The sequence below is a fragment of the Cryptomeria japonica genome, unplaced genomic scaffold (genome assembly GCF_030272615.1).
Source record: "Cryptomeria japonica unplaced genomic scaffold, Sugi_1.0 HiC_scaffold_390, whole genome shotgun sequence".
NCBI classification, from domain to species: domain Eukaryota; kingdom Viridiplantae; phylum Streptophyta; class Pinopsida; order Cupressales; family Cupressaceae; genus Cryptomeria; species Cryptomeria japonica.
Genome location: NW_026729211.1, coordinates 161 through 17,204, shown reverse-complemented (window position 1 = coordinate 17,204; position 17,044 = coordinate 161). Strand labels below are relative to the sequence as shown.

Genomic DNA, 17,044 nt, shown 5'->3' with positions numbered 1-17,044 from the left:
GAGCGCTCCGAAGTGTGCTCCAAGGTGCGGCGTGCACGAAGTCGGAGCCCGGTTTGCCCCGGGTGCGCACCTTCGCCGCGGTGGGCACCATGGCGTGCACGAAGTCGGAGCCCGGTTTGCCCCGGGTGCGCACCTCGCGTGCACCTTCGCCGGGGTGGGCACCTCGGCTGGGTTGCGCGCCCTGGTGCGCACCAAGGAGCGCTCTGAAGTGTGCTCCAAGGTGCGGCGTGCACGAAGTCGGAGCCCGGTTTGCCCCGGGTGTGCACCTCGCGTGCACCTTCGCTGCGGTGGGCACCTTGGCTGGGTTGCGCGCCTTGGTGGGCACCATGCAGTGCACGAAGTCGGAGCCCGGTTTGCCCCGGGCGCGCACCTCCGCCAGGGTGGGCACCTTGGTGCGCACAACTTGCCTGGGCTGCGCACCAGGAAGGGCTCAAGATGGCACCCGCGTTCCGTTTTTTTCACTATCTTTCAGAACGGAAATTTTAAAATATCGTTTTTTTTTGCCTTTTCTGGAAATTAGTGAAGGCAGCGCATCAAAGGTGCGCAACGCTGGTGCGAACCTGGGAGCGCTCCGATGTGTGCTCCAAGGTGCGGCGTGCACGAAGTCGGACCCCGGTTTGCCCCGGGTGCGCACCTCGCGTGCACCTTGGTGCGCACACCTTGGCTGGGTTGCGCGCCCTGGTGGGCACCATGGTGCGCACCAAGGAGCGCTCCGAAGTGTGCTCCAAGGTGCGGCGTGCACGAAGTCGGAGCCCGGTTTGCCCCGGGTGCGCACCTCGCGTGCACCTTCGCCGCGGTGGGCACCATGGCGTGCACGAAGTCGGAGCCCGGTTTGCCCCGGGTGCGCACCTCGCGTGCACCTTCGCCGGGGTGGGCACCTTAGTGTGCAGACCTTGGCTGGGTTGCGCGCCCTGGTGGGCACCATGGTGCGCACCAAGGAGCGCTCCGAAGTGTGCTCCAAGGTGCGGCCTGCACGAAGTCGGAGCCCGGTTTGCCCCGGGTGTGCACCTCGGGTGGGCACCTTGGTGCGCATGCCTTGCCTGGGCTGCGCACCAGGGCGGGCTCAAGATGGCACCCGCGTTCCTTTTTTTTCACTATCTTTCAAAACGGAAATTTTAAAATCTCATTTTTTTTTGCCTTTTTCTGGAAATTAGTGAAGGCAGCGCATCAAAGGTGCGCACCTCGCTGCCCACCACGGTGCGCAACGCCGGTGGGCACCCGGGAGTGCTTCGAAGTGTGCTCCAAGGTGCTGCGTGCACGTTGTCGGAGCCCGGTTTGCCCCGGGTGCGCACCTCGCGTGCACCTTCGTCGGGGTGGGCACCTTGGCTGGGTTTGCCCCGGCTGCGCTCCGAAGCGGGGTTATTGGAGCGCCGCCTCTTTTTTTGTCGGAGCGTTTGGTGGGGTTTCTCGCATTGGCTCTTCCGAGGCCCGGTTGCCACCCTGGCGCGCACGAAGTCGGAAGTAGGGTTAATTGCCCGGGTGCGCACCTTTGCCAGGGTGGGCACCTTACCTGGGCTGCGCACCAGGGCGGGCTCAAGATGGCACGCGCGTTCCGTTTTTTTCACTATCTTTCAAAACGGAAATTTTAAAATCTCCTTTTTTTTTTGCCTTTTCTGGAAATTAGTGAAGGCAGCGCATCAAAGGTGCGCACCTCGCTGCCCACCTTGGTGTGCTCTGAGGTGCGCACCCGGGAGCGCTACGAAGTGTGCTCCAAGGTGCGGCGTGCACGTTGTCGGAGCCCGGTTTGCCCCGGGTGCGCACCTCGCCTGCACCTTGGCCGGGGTGGGCACCTTGGCTGGGTTTGCCCAGGGTGCGCTCCGAAGCGGGGTTACTGGAGCGCCCCCTCTTTTTTTGTCAGAGCGTTTGGTGGGGTTTCTCGCATTGGCTCTTCCCAGGCCCGGTTGTTGGGTGCGCTCCCACCCTGGCGCGCGCGAAGTTGGAAGTTGGGTTAATTGCCCGGGCGCGCACCTTCGCCAGGGTGGGCACCTTGGTGCGCACACCTTGGCTGGGCTGCGCACCAGGGCGGGCTCAAGATGGCACCAGCATTCCCTTTTTCTCACTATCTTTCAAAACGGAAATTTTAAAATCTCGTTTTTTTTTTGCCTTTTATGGAAATTAGTGAAGGCATCGCATCAAAGGTGCGCACCTCGCTGCCCACCTTGGTGTGCTCCGAGGTGCCCACCACGGTGCGCAACGCCGGTGCGAACCCGGGAGCGCCCCGATGTGTGCTCCAAGGTGCGGCGTGCACGAAGTCGGACCCCGGTTTGCCCCGGGTGCGCACCTCGCGTGCACCTTGGTGCGCACACCTTGGCTGGGTTGCGCGGCCTGGTGGGCACCATGGTGCGCACCAAGGAGCGCTCCGAAGTGTGCTCCAAGGTGCGGCGTGCACGAAGTCGGAGCCCGGTTTGCCCCGGGTACGCACCTCGCGTGCACCTTCGCCGGGGTGGGCACCTCGGCTGGGTTGCGCGCCCTGGTGCGCACCAAGGAGCGCTCCGAAGTGTGCTCCAAGGTGCGGCGTGCACGAAGTCGGAGCCCGGTTTGCCCCGGGTGCGCACCTTCGCCGCGGTGCGCACCATGGCGTGCACGAAGTCGGAGCCCGGTTTGCCCCGGGTGCGCACCTCGCGTGCACCTTCGGCGGGGTTGCGCGCCCTGGTGGGCACCATGGTGCGCACCAAGGAGCGCTCCGAAGTGTGCTCCAAGGTGCGGCGTGCACGAAGTCGGAGCCCGGTTTGCCCCGGGTGCGCACCTCGCGTGCACCTTCGGCGGGGTTGCGCGCCCTGGTGGGCACCATGGTGCGCACCAAGGAGCGCTCCGAAGTGTGCTCCAAGGTGCGGCGTGCACGAAGTCGGAGCCCGGTTTGCCCCGGGTGCGCACCTCGCGTGCACCTTCGCCGCGGTGGGCACCATGGCGTGCACGAAGTCGGAGCCCGGTTTGCCCCGGGTGCGCACCTCGCGTGCACCTTCGCCGGGGTGGGCACCTCGGCTGGGTTGCGCGCCCTGGTGCGCACCAAGGAGCGCTCCGAAGTGTGCTCCAAGGTGCGGCGTGCACGAAGTCGGAGCCCGGTTTGCCCCGGGTGCGCACCTCGCGTGCACCTTCGCCAGGGTGGGCACCTCGGTGCGCACACCTTCTCAATGTTTTCTTGCCTTTTCTGGAAATTGGTGAAGGCAGCGCATCAAAGGTGCGCACCTCGGTGTGCTCCGAGGTGCGAACCCGAGAGCGCTCCGAGGTGCCCACGAAGTCGAAAGTCGGGTTAATTGCATTGTTTTCCCCGGGTGCGCTCCGAGGTGCGCAACATCGGCGCGCACCAAGGAGGGCTCCGAAGTGTGCTCCAAGGTGCGCACGATGGCGTGCACCTCTGGTGCGCACGATTCGGAGCTCGGTTTGACCGGGGTGCGCACACCTTGGCTGGGTTGCGCACCTTTTGTGCGCTCCAAGGTGCGCACGAAGTCGGAGCTCGGTTTGCCCCGGGTGCGCACCTTCGCCAGGGTGCGCACCTTGATGCGCACGCCTTGGCTGGGCTGCGCACCTTGGTGGGCGCCATGGTGCGCACCTTTCGTGCGCTCCAAGGTGCGCACGAAGTCGGAGCTCGGTTTGCCCCGGGTGCGCACCTTGGTGGGCGCCATGGTGCACTCCGAGGTGCCCAAGATTGGTGCGCACCAAGGAGCGCTCCGAAGTGCGCTCCAAGGTGCGCGCGAAGTCGAAAGTTGGGTTAATTGTCCGGTTTGCCTCGGGTGCGCACCTTGCGTGCACCTTCGCCAGGGTGGGCGCCTTGGTGCGCACACCTTGGCTGGGCTGCGCACACCTTGGCACCCGCGTTTCCTTCATTTTAAATTTTTTTTTTTTACAATCTCTCAAGTGGGAAATTCTATAATCTCAACTTTTTTTGCCTTTTCAGGAAACTTTTGAATGGAGCGCATCATTGGTGCGCTCCGAAGTGTGCTCCAAAGCTCTCTCCAGCTGCGTGCACCTGCCCCGGCCGCGCACCCGGCCCCGCCCAGCTTCGCTCACCTGTCCCGGGCGTCTGGTGCGGAACCTTAGAGTAAGAAACATCACCGTGCACCTTGGCCAACGTGCGCGACTCGACCGAGCGCGCACTGGCCGAGGTGCACACCGATTTCACCTGGGTGCGCGCGCAGCACCTCGGGCGCACCGGGGTGCGCGCACAACGCCCGGGTTGCACCGTGGCCTGTGTGCTCGGGGCGCCTCGGGTGCGCGCTCGGTGTCGCCCCCGCGCGCGCGCGGTAGTGCGGGCAGCGCACCCCGGCCCGGCCCGGCCCCGACGAGAACGCAAACGGGCAAAAGGTTTATTCAAATAGCATTGCGACGCCCGGCGAAAAACTAAAAAAGGGTGCAACACCGGGACTTCCCGGGAGGTCACCCATCCCAGTACTACTCCGGCCCAAGCGCGCTTAACTGCGGAGTTCTGATGGGATCCGGTGCACTAACGCTGGTATGATCGCACCCGTTATGAGCTTGTCGCAGTGTGTACTTAGCAAACCGCGACCCACGTGCGAATCCACCCCGGCCACCCACCCCCGTCGAGGTGCACACCCTCCCTCGCGAAGTGCGCCCCGTTCGCCAAGTGTGAGCCCTGCCCGGGTGCGCGCACCTTGCTAGGGCGTCGGGTGTGCACCCGGCCCGGCCTACGTGCGTGCACCTGGAGGGGGCGTCGTGTGCGTGCAGTGTCCCGTCTGCAACGCGGTGCCCACACACCACCTCGGGCGCAACGACCTGCGCTCACATGTGGGCCGAGTGCACCTTGGTGCATGTTCGGGGCGCCTCGGGTGCACGCTCGATCTTGCCCCGGTGCACCAAGGCGCTCGGTTTGCCCCGGGTGCGCACTTGGTGCAAGGTGGGCACCCAAAATAGGGATCAAGCACCAAAACACAAGTTTCGGGATGCAAAATGGGACCCAAGGACCACAAATGCGTTCCAAGACCCATGATGGGTCCACGAGAACAAAAATGTGTTCCGAGACTTAATAAACAAATATTGGGTTTTAGGAGAAGAAACATGCTCTGATGCCCAAAACGAGAATCGACCCCGAAAAGGCCACAGGCCAAAAGTGGGATGCGAGACAAAAAAAAATGGGACCCGAGGACCAAAATTGGGTTCCCAGGTCGAAGACAGGGCAACCGGACAAGAAACGACCTCTAAGGCTCGAAATGAGTCCCGACGACTAAAACTTGACAAGAAGCACCCATCAGGCACCCAACTCGACACCCATGGGATGCCGACCCACCCGGGCTTCCACCTAGCACACCTTGGCACCCACCCACCCTCGCACCCAACCTCGCACCCAACTTAGCACCTTTGAACCCACATTGGCACTCACCCTGACCCTGGCACCTTGGAACCCACATTGGCACTCACCTTGACCCTGGCACCCACCTTTGCACTCACCTTGGGACCCACCCTGGCTCCCACCTCGGCACCCACCCAGACACCCACCTTGGTTCCTTGGCACCCACCTTGGATCCTTGGCACCCACCCCGACACCCACCTTGGCACGCAACTTGGCTACTTGCCACCCACCTTGGCTCCTTGACGCCCACCCCGACAACCACCCCGTGACCTACCCTGGCTAGGGTTGGTGCACACCCACCCTGGTGCCCACCTTGGCACCCACCCTATGACCCACCTTGGCACGCACCTTAGTACCCACCCCGTTACCCACCCTAGGACCCACCCCGTGACCCACCTTGGCCAGGGTGGGTGCCTTGGTGCGCACAACTTGCCTGGGCTGCACACCAGGGCGGGCTCAAGATGGCACCCGCGTTCCGTTTTTTTCACTATCTTTCAAAACGGAAATTTTAAAATCTCATTTTTTTCTTTTTTTTGCCTTTTCTGGAAATTAGTGAAGGCAGCGCATCAAAGGTGCGCAATGCTGGTGCGAACCCGGGAGCGCTCCGATGTGTGCTCCAAGGTGCGGCGTGCACGAAGTCCGAGCCCGGTTTGCCCCGGGTGCGCACCTCGCGTGCACCTTCGCCGGGGTGAGCACCTTGGCTGGGTTGCGCGCCCTGGTGCGTACCAAGGAGCGCTCTGAAGTGTGCTCCAAGGTGCGGCGTGCACGAAGTCGGAGCCCGGTTTGCCCCGGGTGTGCACCTCGGGTGCGCACCTCGCGTGCACCTTCGCTGCGGTGGGCACCTTGGCTGGGTTGCGCGCCTTGGTGGGCACCATGCAGTGCACGAAGTCGGAGCCCGGTTTGCCCCGGGCGCGCACCTCCGCCAGGGTGGGCACCTTGGTGCGCACAACTTGCCTGGGCTGCGCATCAGGAAGGGCTCAAGATGGCACCCGCGTTCCGTTTTTTTCACTATCTTTCAGAACGGAAATTTTAAAATATCGTTTTTTTTTGCCTTTTCTGGAAATTAGTGAAGGCAGCGCATCAAAGGTGCGCAACGCTGGTGCGAACCTGGGAGCGCTCCGATGTGTGCTCCAAGGTGCGGCGTGCACGAAGTCGGAGCCCGGTTTGCCTCGGGTGCGCCCTGGTGGGCACCATGGTGCGCACCAAGGAGCGCTCCGAAGTGTGCTCCAAGGTGCGGCCTGCACGAAGTCGGAGCCCGGTTTGCCCCGGGTGTGCACCTCGGGTGGGCACCTTGGTGCGCATGCCTTGCCTGGGCTGCGCACCAGGGCGGGCTCAAGATGGCACCCGCGTTCCTTTTTTTTCACTATCTTTCAAAACGGAAATTTTAAAATCTCATTTTTTTTTGCCTTTTTCTGGAAATTAGTGAAGGCAGCGCATCAAAGGTGCGCACCTCGCTGCCCACCACGGTGCGCAACGCCGGTGGGCACCCGGGAGTGCTTCGAAGTGTGCTCCAAGGTGCTGCGTGCACGTTGTCGGAGCCCGGTTTGCCCCGGGTGCGCACCTCGCGTGCACCTTCGTCGGGGTGGGCACCTTGGCTTGGTTTGCCCCGGCTGCGCTCCGAAGCGGGGTTATTGGAGCGCCGCCTCTTTTTTTGTCGGAGCGTTTGGTGGGGTTTCTCGCATTGGCTCTTCCGAGGCCCGGTTGCCACCCTGGCGCGCACGAAGTCGGAAGTAGGGTTAATTGCCCGGGTGCGCACCTTTGCCAGGGTGGCACCTTACCTGGGCTGCGCACCAGGGCGGGCTCAAGATGGCACGCGCGTTCCGTTTTTTTCACTATCTTTCAAAACGGAAATTTTAAAATCTCCTTTTTTTTTTGCCTTTTCTGGAAATTAGTGAAGGCAGCGCATCAAAGGTGCGCACCTCGCTGCCCACCTTGGTGTGCTCTGAGGTGCGCACCCGGGAGCGCTACGAAGTGTGCTCCAAGGTGCGGCGTGCACGTTGTCGGAGCCCGGTTTGCCCCGGGTGCGCACCTCGCCTGCACCTTGGCCGGGGTGGGCACCTTGGCTGGGTTTGCCCAGGGTGCGCTCCGAAGCGGGGTTACTGGAGCGCCCCCTCTTTTTTTGTCAGAGAGTTTGGTGGGGTTTCTCGCATTGGCTCTTCCCAGGCCCGGTTGTTGGGTGCGCTCCCACCCTGGCGCGCGCGAAGTTGGAAGTTGGGTTAATTGCCCGGGCGCGCACCTTCGCCAGGGTGGGCACCTTGGTGCGCAAACCTTGGCTGGGCTGCGCACCAGGGCGGGCTCAAGATGGCACCAGCATTCCCTTTTTCTCACTATCTTTCAAAACGGAAATTTTAAAATCTCGTTTTTTTTTTGCCTTTTATGGAAATTAGTGAAGGCATCGCATCAAAGGTGCGCACCTCGCTGCCCACCTTGGTGTGCTCCGAGGTGCCCACCACGGTGCGCAACGCCGGTGCGAACCCGGGAGCGCCCCGATGTGTGCTCCAAGGTGCGGCGTGCACGAAGTCGGACCCCGGTTTGCCCCGGGTGCGCACCTCGCGTGCACCTTGGTGCGCACACCTTGGCTGGGTTGCGCGGCCTGGTGGGCACCATGGTGCGCACCAAGGAGCGCTCCGAAGTGTGCTCCAAGGTGCGGCGTGCACGAAGTCGGAGCCCGGTTTGCCCCGGGTGCGCACCTTCGCCGCGGTGGGCACCATGGCGTGCACGAAGTCGGAGCCCGGTTTGCCCCGGGTGCGCACCTCGCGTGCACCTTCGCCGGGGTGGGCACCTCGGCTGGGTTGCGCGCCCTGGTGCGCACCAAGGAGCGCTCTGAAGTGTGCTCCAAGGTGCGGCGTGCACGAAGTCGGAGCCCGGTTTGCCCCGGGTGTGCACCTCGCGTGCACCTTCGCTGCGGTGGGCACCTTGGCTGGGTTGCGCGCCTTGGTGGGCACCATGCAGTGCACGAAGTCGGAGCCCGGTTTGCCCCGGGCGCGCACCTCCGCCAGGGTGGGCACCTTGGTGCGCACAACTTGCCTGGGCTGCGCACCAGGAAGGGCTCAAGATGGCACCCGCGTTCCGTTTTTTTCACTATCTTTCAGAACGGAAATTTTAAAATATCGTTTTTTTTTGCCTTTTCTGGAAATTAGTGAAGGCAGCGCATCAAAGGTGCGCAACGCTGGTGCGAACCTGGGAGCGCTCCGATGTGTGCTCCAAGGTGCGGCGTGCACGAAGTCGGACCCCGGTTTGCCCCGGGTGCGCACCTCGCGTGCACCTTGGTGCGCACACCTTGGCTGGGTTGCGCGCCCTGGTGGGCACCATGGTGCGCACCAAGGAGCGCTCCGAAGTGTGCTCCAAGGTGCGGCGTGCACGAAGTCGGAGCCCGGTTTGCCCCGGGTGCGCACCTCGCGTGCACCTTCGCCGCGGTGGGCACCATGGCGTGCACGAAGTCGGAGCCCGGTTTGCCCCGGGTGCGCACCTCGCGTGCACCTTCGCCGGGGTGGGCACCTTAGTGTGCAGACCTTGGCTGGGTTGCGCGCCCTGGTGGGCACCATGGTGCGCACCAAGGAGCGCTCCGAAGTGTGCTCCAAGGTGCGGCCTGCACGAAGTCGGAGCCCGGTTTGCCCCGGGTGTGCACCTCGGGTGGGCACCTTGGTGCGCATGCCTTGCCTGGGCTGCGCACCAGGGCGGGCTCAAGATGGCACCCGCGTTCCTTTTTTTTCACTATCTTTCAAAACGGAAATTTTAAAATCTCATTTTTTTTTGCCTTTTTCTGGAAATTAGTGAAGGCAGCGCATCAAAGGTGCGCACCTCGCTGCCCACCACGGTGCGCAACGCCGGTGGGCACCCGGGAGTGCTTCGAAGTGTGCTCCAAGGTGCTGCGTGCACGTTGTCGGAGCCCGGTTTGCCCCGGGTGCGCACCTCGCGTGCACCTTCGTCGGGGTGGGCACCTTGGCTGGGTTTGCCCCGGCTGCGCTCCGAAGCGGGGTTATTGGAGCGCCGCCTCTTTTTTTGTCGGAGCGTTTGGTGGGGTTTCTCGCATTGGCTCTTCCGAGGCCCGGTTGCCACCCTGGCGCGCACGAAGTCGGAAGTAGGGTTAATTGCCCGGGTGCGCACCTTTGCCAGGGTGGGCACCTTACCTGGGCTGCGCACCAGGGCGGGCTCAAGATGGCACGCGCGTTCCGTTTTTTTCACTATCTTTCAAAACGGAAATTTTAAAATCTCCTTTTTTTTTTGCCTTTTCTGGAAATTAGTGAAGGCAGCGCATCAAAGGTGCGCACCTCGCTGCCCACCTTGGTGTGCTCTGAGGTGCGCACCCGGGAGCGCTACGAAGTGTGCTCCAAGGTGCGGCGTGCACGTTGTCGGAGCCCGGTTTGCCCCGGGTGCGCACCTCGCCTGCACCTTGGCCGGGGTGGGCACCTTGGCTGGGTTTGCCCAGGGTGCGCTCCGAAGCGGGGTTACTGGAGCGCCCCCCTCTTTTTTTGTCAGAGCGTTTGGTGGGGTTTCTCGCATTGGCTCTTCCCAGGCCCGGTTGTTGGGTGCGCTCCCACCCTGGCGCGCGCGAAGTTGGAAGTTGGGTTAATTGCCCGGGCGCGCACCTTCGCCAGGGTGGGCACCTTGGTGCGCACACCTTGGCTGGGCTGCGCACCAGGGCGGGCTCAAGATGGCACCAGCATTCCCTTTTTCTCACTATCTTTCAAAACGGAAATTTTAAAATCTCGTTTTTTTTTTGCCTTTTATGGAAATTAGTGAAGGCATCGCATCAAAGGTGCGCACCTCGCTGCCCACCTTGGTGTGCTCCGAGGTGCCCACCACGGTGCGCAACGCCGGTGCGAACCCGGGAGCGCCCCGATGTGTGCTCCAAGGTGCGGCGTGCACGAAGTCGGACCCCGGTTTGCCCCGGGTGCGCACCTCGCGTGCACCTTGGTGCGCACACCTTGGCTGGGTTGCGCGGCCTGGTGGGCACCATGGTGCGCACCAAGGAGCGCTCCGAAGTGTGCTCCAAGGTGCGGCGTGCACGAAGTCGGAGCCCGGTTTGCCCCGGGTACGCACCTCGCGTGCACCTTCGCCGGGGTGGGCACCTCGGCTGGGTTGCGCGCCCTGGTGCGCACCAAGGAGCGCTCCGAAGTGTGCTCCAAGGTGCGGCGTGCACGAAGTCGGAGCCCGGTTTGCCCCGGGTGCGCACCTTCGCCGCGGTGCGCACCATGGCGTGCACGAAGTCGGAGCCCGGTTTGCCCCGGGTGCGCACCTCGCGTGCACCTTCGGCGGGGTTGCGCGCCCTGGTGGGCACCATGGTGCGCACCAAGGAGCGCTCCGAAGTGTGCTCCAAGGTGCGGCGTGCACGAAGTCGGAGCCCGGTTTGCCCCGGGTGCGCACCTCGCGTGCACCTTCGGCGGGGTTGCGCGCCCTGGTGGGCACCATGGTGCGCACCAAGGAGCGCTCCGAAGTGTGCTCCAAGGTGCGGCGTGCACGAAGTCGGAGCCCGGTTTGCCCCGGGTGCGCACCTCGCGTGCACCTTCGCCGCGGTGGGCACCATGGCGTGCACGAAGTCGGAGCCCGGTTTGCCCCGGGTGCGCACCTCGCGTGCACCTTCGCCGGGGTGGGCACCTCGGCTGGGTTGCGCGCCCTGGTGCGCACCAAGGAGCGCTCCGAAGTGTGCTCCAAGGTGCGGCGTGCACGAAGTCGGAGCCCGGTTTGCCCCGGGTGCGCACCTCGCGTGCACCTTCGCCAGGGTGGGCACCTCGGTGCGCACACCTTCTCAATGTTTTCTTGCCTTTTCTGGAAATTGGTGAAGGCAGCGCATCAAAGGTGCGCACCTCGGTGTGCTCCGAGGTGCGAACCCGAGAGCGCTCCGAGGTGCCCACGAAGTCGAAAGTCGGGTTAATTGCATTGTTTTCCCCGGGTGCGCTCCGAGGTGCGCAACATCGGCGCGCACCAAGGAGGGCTCCGAAGTGTGCTCCAAGGTGCGCACGATGGCGTGCACCTCTGGTGCGCACGATTCGGAGCTCGGTTTGACCGGGGTGCGCACACCTTGGCTGGGTTGCGCACCTTTTGTGCGCTCCAAGGTGCGCACGAAGTCGGAGCTCGGTTTGCCCCGGGTGCGCACCTTCGCCAGGGTGCGCACCTTGATGCGCACGCCTTGGCTGGGCTGCGCACCTTGGTGGGCGCCATGGTGCGCACCTTTCGTGCGCTCCAAGGTGCGCACGAAGTCGGAGCTCGGTTTGCCCCGGGTGCGCACCTTGGTGGGCGCCATGGTGCACTCCGAGGTGCCCAAGATTGGTGCGCACCAAGGAGCGCTCCGAAGTGCGCTCCAAGGTGCGCGCGAAGTCGAAAGTTGGGTTAATTGTCCGGTTTGCCTCGGGTGCGCACCTTGCGTGCACCTTCGCCAGGGTGGGCGCCTTGGTGCGCACACCTTGGCTGGGCTGCGCACACCTTGGCACCCGCGTTTCCTTCATTTTAAATTTTTTTTTTTTACAATCTCTCAAGTGGGAAATTCTATAATCTCAACTTTTTTTGCCTTTTCAGGAAACTTTTGAATGGAGCGCATCATTGGTGCGCTCCGAAGTGTGCTCCAAAGCTCTCTCCAGCTGCGTGCACCTGCCCCGGCCGCGCACCCGGCCCCGCCCAGCTTCGCTCACCTGTCCCGGGCGTCTGGTGCGGAACCTTAGAGTAAGAAACATCACCGTGCACCTTGGCCAACGTGCGCGACTCGACCGAGCGCGCACTGGCCGAGGTGCACACCGATTTCACCTGGGTGCGCGCGCAGCACCTCGGGCGCACCGGGGTGCGCGCACAACGCCCGGGTTGCACCGTGGCCTGTGTGCTCGGGGCGCCTCGGGTGCGCGCTCGGTGTCGCCCCCCGCGCGCGCGGTAGTGCGGGCAGCGCACCCCGGCCCGGCCCGGCCCCGACGAGAACGCAAACGGGCAAAAGGTTTATTCAAATAGCATTGCGACGCCCGGCGAAAAACTAAAAAAGGGTGCAACACCGGGACTTCCCGGGAGGTCACCCATCCCAGTACTACTCCGGCCCAAGCGCGCTTAACTGCGGAGTTCTGATGGGATCCGGTGCACTAACGCTGGTATGATCGCACCCGTTATGAGCTTGTCGCAGTGTGTACTTAGCAAACCGCGACCCACGTGCGAATCCACCCCGGCCACCCACCCCCGTCGAGGTGCACACCCTCCCTCGCGAAGTGCGCCCCGTTCGCCAAGTGTGAGCCCTGCCCGGGTGCGCGCACCTTGCTAGGGCGTCGGGTGTGCACCCGGCCCGGCCTACGTGCGTGCACCTGGAGGGGGCGTCGTGTGCGTGCAGTGTCCCGTCTGCAACGCGGTGCCCACACACCACCTCGGGCGCAACGACCTGCGCTCACATGTGGGCCGAGTGCACCTTGGTGCATGTTCGGGGCGCCTCGGGTGCACGCTCGATCTTGCCCCGGTGCACCAAGGCGCTCGGTTTGCCCCGGGTGCGCACTTGGTGCAAGGTGGGCACCCAAAATAGGGATCAAGCACCAAAACACAAGTTTCGGGATGCAAAATGGGACCCAAGGACCACAAATGCGTTCCAAGACCCATGATGGGTCCACGAGAACAAAAATGTGTTCCGAGACTTAATAAACAAATATTGGGTTTTAGGAGAAGAAACATGCTCTGATGCCCAAAACGAGAATCGACCCCGAAAAGGCCACAGGCCAAAAGTGGGATGCGAGACAAAAAAAAATGGGACCCGAGGACCAAAATTGGGTTCCCAGGTCGAAGACAGGGCAACCGGACAAGAAACGACCTCTAAGGCTCGAAATGAGTCCCGACGACTAAAACTTGACAAGAAGCACCCATCAGGCACCCAACTCGACACCCATGGGATGCCGACCCACCCGGGCTTCCACCTAGCACACCTTGGCACCCACCCACCCTCGCACCCAACCTCGCACCCAACTTAGCACCTTTGAACCCACATTGGCACTCACCCTGACCCTGGCACCTTGGAACCCACATTGGCACTCACCTTGACCCTGGCACCCACCTTTGCACTCACCTTGGGACCCACCCTGGCTCCCACCTCGGCACCCACCCAGACACCCACCTTGGTTCCTTGGCACCCACCTTGGATCCTTGGCACCCACCCCGACACCCACCTTGGCACGCAACTTGGCTACTTGCCACCCACCTTGGCTCCTTGACGCCCACCCCGACAACCACCCCGTGACCTACCCTGGCTAGGGTTGGTGCACACCCACCCTGGTGCCCACCTTGGCACCCACCCTATGACCCACCTTGGCACGCACCTTAGTACCCACCCCGTTACCCACCCTAGGACCCACCCCGTGACCCACCTTGGCCAGGGTGGGTGCCTTGGTGCGCACAACTTGCCTGGGCTGCACACCAGGGCGGGCTCAAGATGGCACCCGCGTTCCGTTTTTTTCACTATCTTTCAAAACGGAAATTTTAAAATCTCATTTTTTTCTTTTTTTTGCCTTTTCTGGAAATTAGTGAAGGCAGCGCATCAAAGGTGCGCAATGCTGGTGCGAACCCGGGAGCGCTCCGATGTGTGCTCCAAGGTGCGGCGTGCACGAAGTCCGAGCCCGGTTTGCCCCGGGTGCGCACCTCGCGTGCACCTTCGCCGGGGTGAGCACCTTGGCTGGGTTGCGCGCCCTGGTGCGTACCAAGGAGCGCTCTGAAGTGTGCTCCAAGGTGCGGCGTGCACGAAGTCGGAGCCCGGTTTGCCCCGGGTGTGCACCTCGGGTGCGCACCTCGCGTGCACCTTCGCTGCGGTGGGCACCTTGGCTGGGTTGCGCGCCTTGGTGGGCACCATGCAGTGCACGAAGTCGGAGCCCGGTTTGCCCCGGGCGCGCACCTCCGCCAGGGTGGGCACCTTGGTGCGCACAACTTGCCTGGGCTGCGCATCAGGAAGGGCTCAAGATGGCACCCGCGTTCCGTTTTTTTCACTATCTTTCAGAACGGAAATTTTAAAATATCGTTTTTTTTTGCCTTTTCTGGAAATTAGTGAAGGCAGCGCATCAAAGGTGCGCAACGCTGGTGCGAACCTGGGAGCGCTCCGATGTGTGCTCCAAGGTGCGGCGTGCACGAAGTCGGAGCCCGGTTTGCCTCGGGTGCGCCCTGGTGGGCACCATGGTGCGCACCAAGGAGCGCTCCGAAGTGTGCTCCAAGGTGCGGCCTGCACGAAGTCGGAGCCCGGTTTGCCCCGGGTGTGCACCTCGGGTGGGCACCTTGGTGCGCATGCCTTGCCTGGGCTGCGCACCAGGGCGGGCTCAAGATGGCACCCGCGTTCCTTTTTTTTCACTATCTTTCAAAACGGAAATTTTAAAATCTCATTTTTTTTTGCCTTTTTCTGGAAATTAGTGAAGGCAGCGCATCAAAGGTGCGCACCTCGCTGCCCACCACGGTGCGCAACGCCGGTGGGCACCCGGGAGTGCTTCGAAGTGTGCTCCAAGGTGCTGCGTGCACGTTGTCGGAGCCCGGTTTGCCCCGGGTGCGCACCTCGCGTGCACCTTCGTCGGGGTGGGCACCTTGGCTTGGTTTGCCCCGGCTGCGCTCCGAAGCGGGGTTATTGGAGCGCCGCCTCTTTTTTTGTCGGAGCGTTTGGTGGGGTTTCTCGCATTGGCTCTTCCGAGGCCCGGTTGCCACCCTGGCGCGCACGAAGTCGGAAGTAGGGTTAATTGCCCGGGTGCGCACCTTTGCCAGGGTGGCACCTTACCTGGGCTGCGCACCAGGGCGGGCTCAAGATGGCACGCGCGTTCCGTTTTTTTCACTATCTTTCAAAACGGAAATTTTAAAATCTCCTTTTTTTTTTGCCTTTTCTGGAAATTAGTGAAGGCAGCGCATCAAAGGTGCGCACCTCGCTGCCCACCTTGGTGTGCTCTGAGGTGCGCACCCGGGAGCGCTACGAAGTGTGCTCCAAGGTGCGGCGTGCACGTTGTCGGAGCCCGGTTTGCCCCGGGTGCGCACCTCGCCTGCACCTTGGCCGGGGTGGGCACCTTGGCTGGGTTTGCCCAGGGTGCGCTCCGAAGCGGGGTTACTGGAGCGCCCCCTCTTTTTTTGTCAGAGAGTTTGGTGGGGTTTCTCGCATTGGCTCTTCCCAGGCCCGGTTGTTGGGTGCGCTCCCACCCTGGCGCGCGCGAAGTTGGAAGTTGGGTTAATTGCCCGGGCGCGCACCTTCGCCAGGGTGGGCACCTTGGTGCGCAAACCTTGGCTGGGCTGCGCACCAGGGCGGGCTCAAGATGGCACCAGCATTCCCTTTTTCTCACTATCTTTCAAAACGGAAATTTTAAAATCTCGTTTTTTTTTTGCCTTTTATGGAAATTAGTGAAGGCATCGCATCAAAGGTGCGCACCTCGCTGCCCACCTTGGTGTGCTCCGAGGTGCCCACCACGGTGCGCAACGCCGGTGCGAACCCGGGAGCGCCCCGATGTGTGCTCCAAGGTGCGGCGTGCACGAAGTCGGACCCCGGTTTGCCCCGGGTGCGCACCTCGCGTGCACCTTGGTGCGCACACCTTGGCTGGGTTGCGCGGCCTGGTGGGCACCATGGTGCGCACCAAGGAGCGCTCCGAAGTGTGCTCCAAGGTGCGGCGTGCACGAAGTCGGAGCCCGGTTTGCCCCGGGTGCGCACCTTCGCCGCGGTGGGCACCATGGCGTGCACGAAGTCGGAGCCCGGTTTGCCCCGGGTGCGCACCTCGCGTGCACCTTCGCCGGGGTGGGCACCTCGGCTGGGTTGCGCGCCCTGGTGCGCACCAAGGAGCGCTCTGAAGTGTGCTCCAAGGTGCGGCGTGCACGAAGTCGGAGCCCGGTTTGCCCCGGGTGTGCACCTCGCGTGCACCTTCGCTGCGGTGGGCACCTTGGCTGGGTTGCGCGCCTTGGTGGGCACCATGCAGTGCACGAAGTCGGAGCCCGGTTTGCCCCGGGCGCGCACCTCCGCCAGGGTGGGCACCTTGGTGCGCACAACTTGCCTGGGCTGCGCACCAGGAAGGGCTCAAGATGGCACCCGCGTTCCGTTTTTTTCACTATCTTTCAGAACGGAAATTTTAAAATATCGTTTTTTTTTGCCTTTTCTGGAAATTAGTGAAGGCAGCGCATCAAAGGTGCGCAACGCTGGTGCGAACCTGGGAGCGCTCCGATGTGTGCTCCAAGGTGCGGCGTGCACGAAGTCGGACCCCGGTTTGCCCCGGGTGCGCACCTCGCGTGCACCTTGGTGCGCACACCTTGGCTGGGTTGCGCGCCCTGGTGGGCACCATGGTGCGCACCAAGGAGCGCTCCGAAGTGTGCTCCAAGGTGCGGCGTGCACGAAGTCGGAGCCCGGTTTGCCCCGGGTGCGCACCTCGCGTGCACCTTCGCCGCGGTGGGCACCATGGCGTGCACGAAGTCGGAGCCCGGTTTGCCCCGGGTGCGCACCTCGCGTGCACCTTCGCCGGGGTGGGCACCTTAGTGTGCAGACCTTGGCTGGGTTGCGCGCCCTGGTGGGCACCATGGTGCGCACCAAGGAGCGCTCCGAAGTGTGCTCCAAGGTGCGGCCTGCACGAAGTCGGAGCCCGGTTTGCCCCGGGTGTGCACCTCGGGTGGGCACCTTGGTGCGCATGCCTTGCCTGGGCTGCGCACCAGGGCGGGCTCAAGATGGCACCCGCGTTCCTTTTTTTTCACTATCTTTCAAAACGGAAATTTTAAAATCTCATTTTTTTTTGCCTTTTTCTGGAAATTAGTGAAGGCAGCGCATCAAAGGTGCGCACCTCTCGCTGCCCA

General features: G+C 63.0%; 2 non-coding genes across 2 annotated transcripts; both read right to left on the bottom strand.

Moving 5' to 3' along the window:
* Positions 1-4,345: 4,345 nt before the first annotated feature.
* Positions 4,346-4,464, bottom strand: LOC131871292 (5S ribosomal RNA). Its single transcript, XR_009369550.1, has one exon. It is a non-coding gene; the product is annotated as a 5S ribosomal RNA (ribosomal RNA).
* Positions 4,465-12,270: 7,806 nt separating this feature from the next.
* LOC131871281 (5S ribosomal RNA) lies at positions 12,271-12,389 on the bottom strand. Its single transcript, XR_009369539.1, has one exon. It is a non-coding gene; the product is annotated as a 5S ribosomal RNA (ribosomal RNA).
* Positions 12,390-17,044: the final 4,655 nt, after the last annotated feature.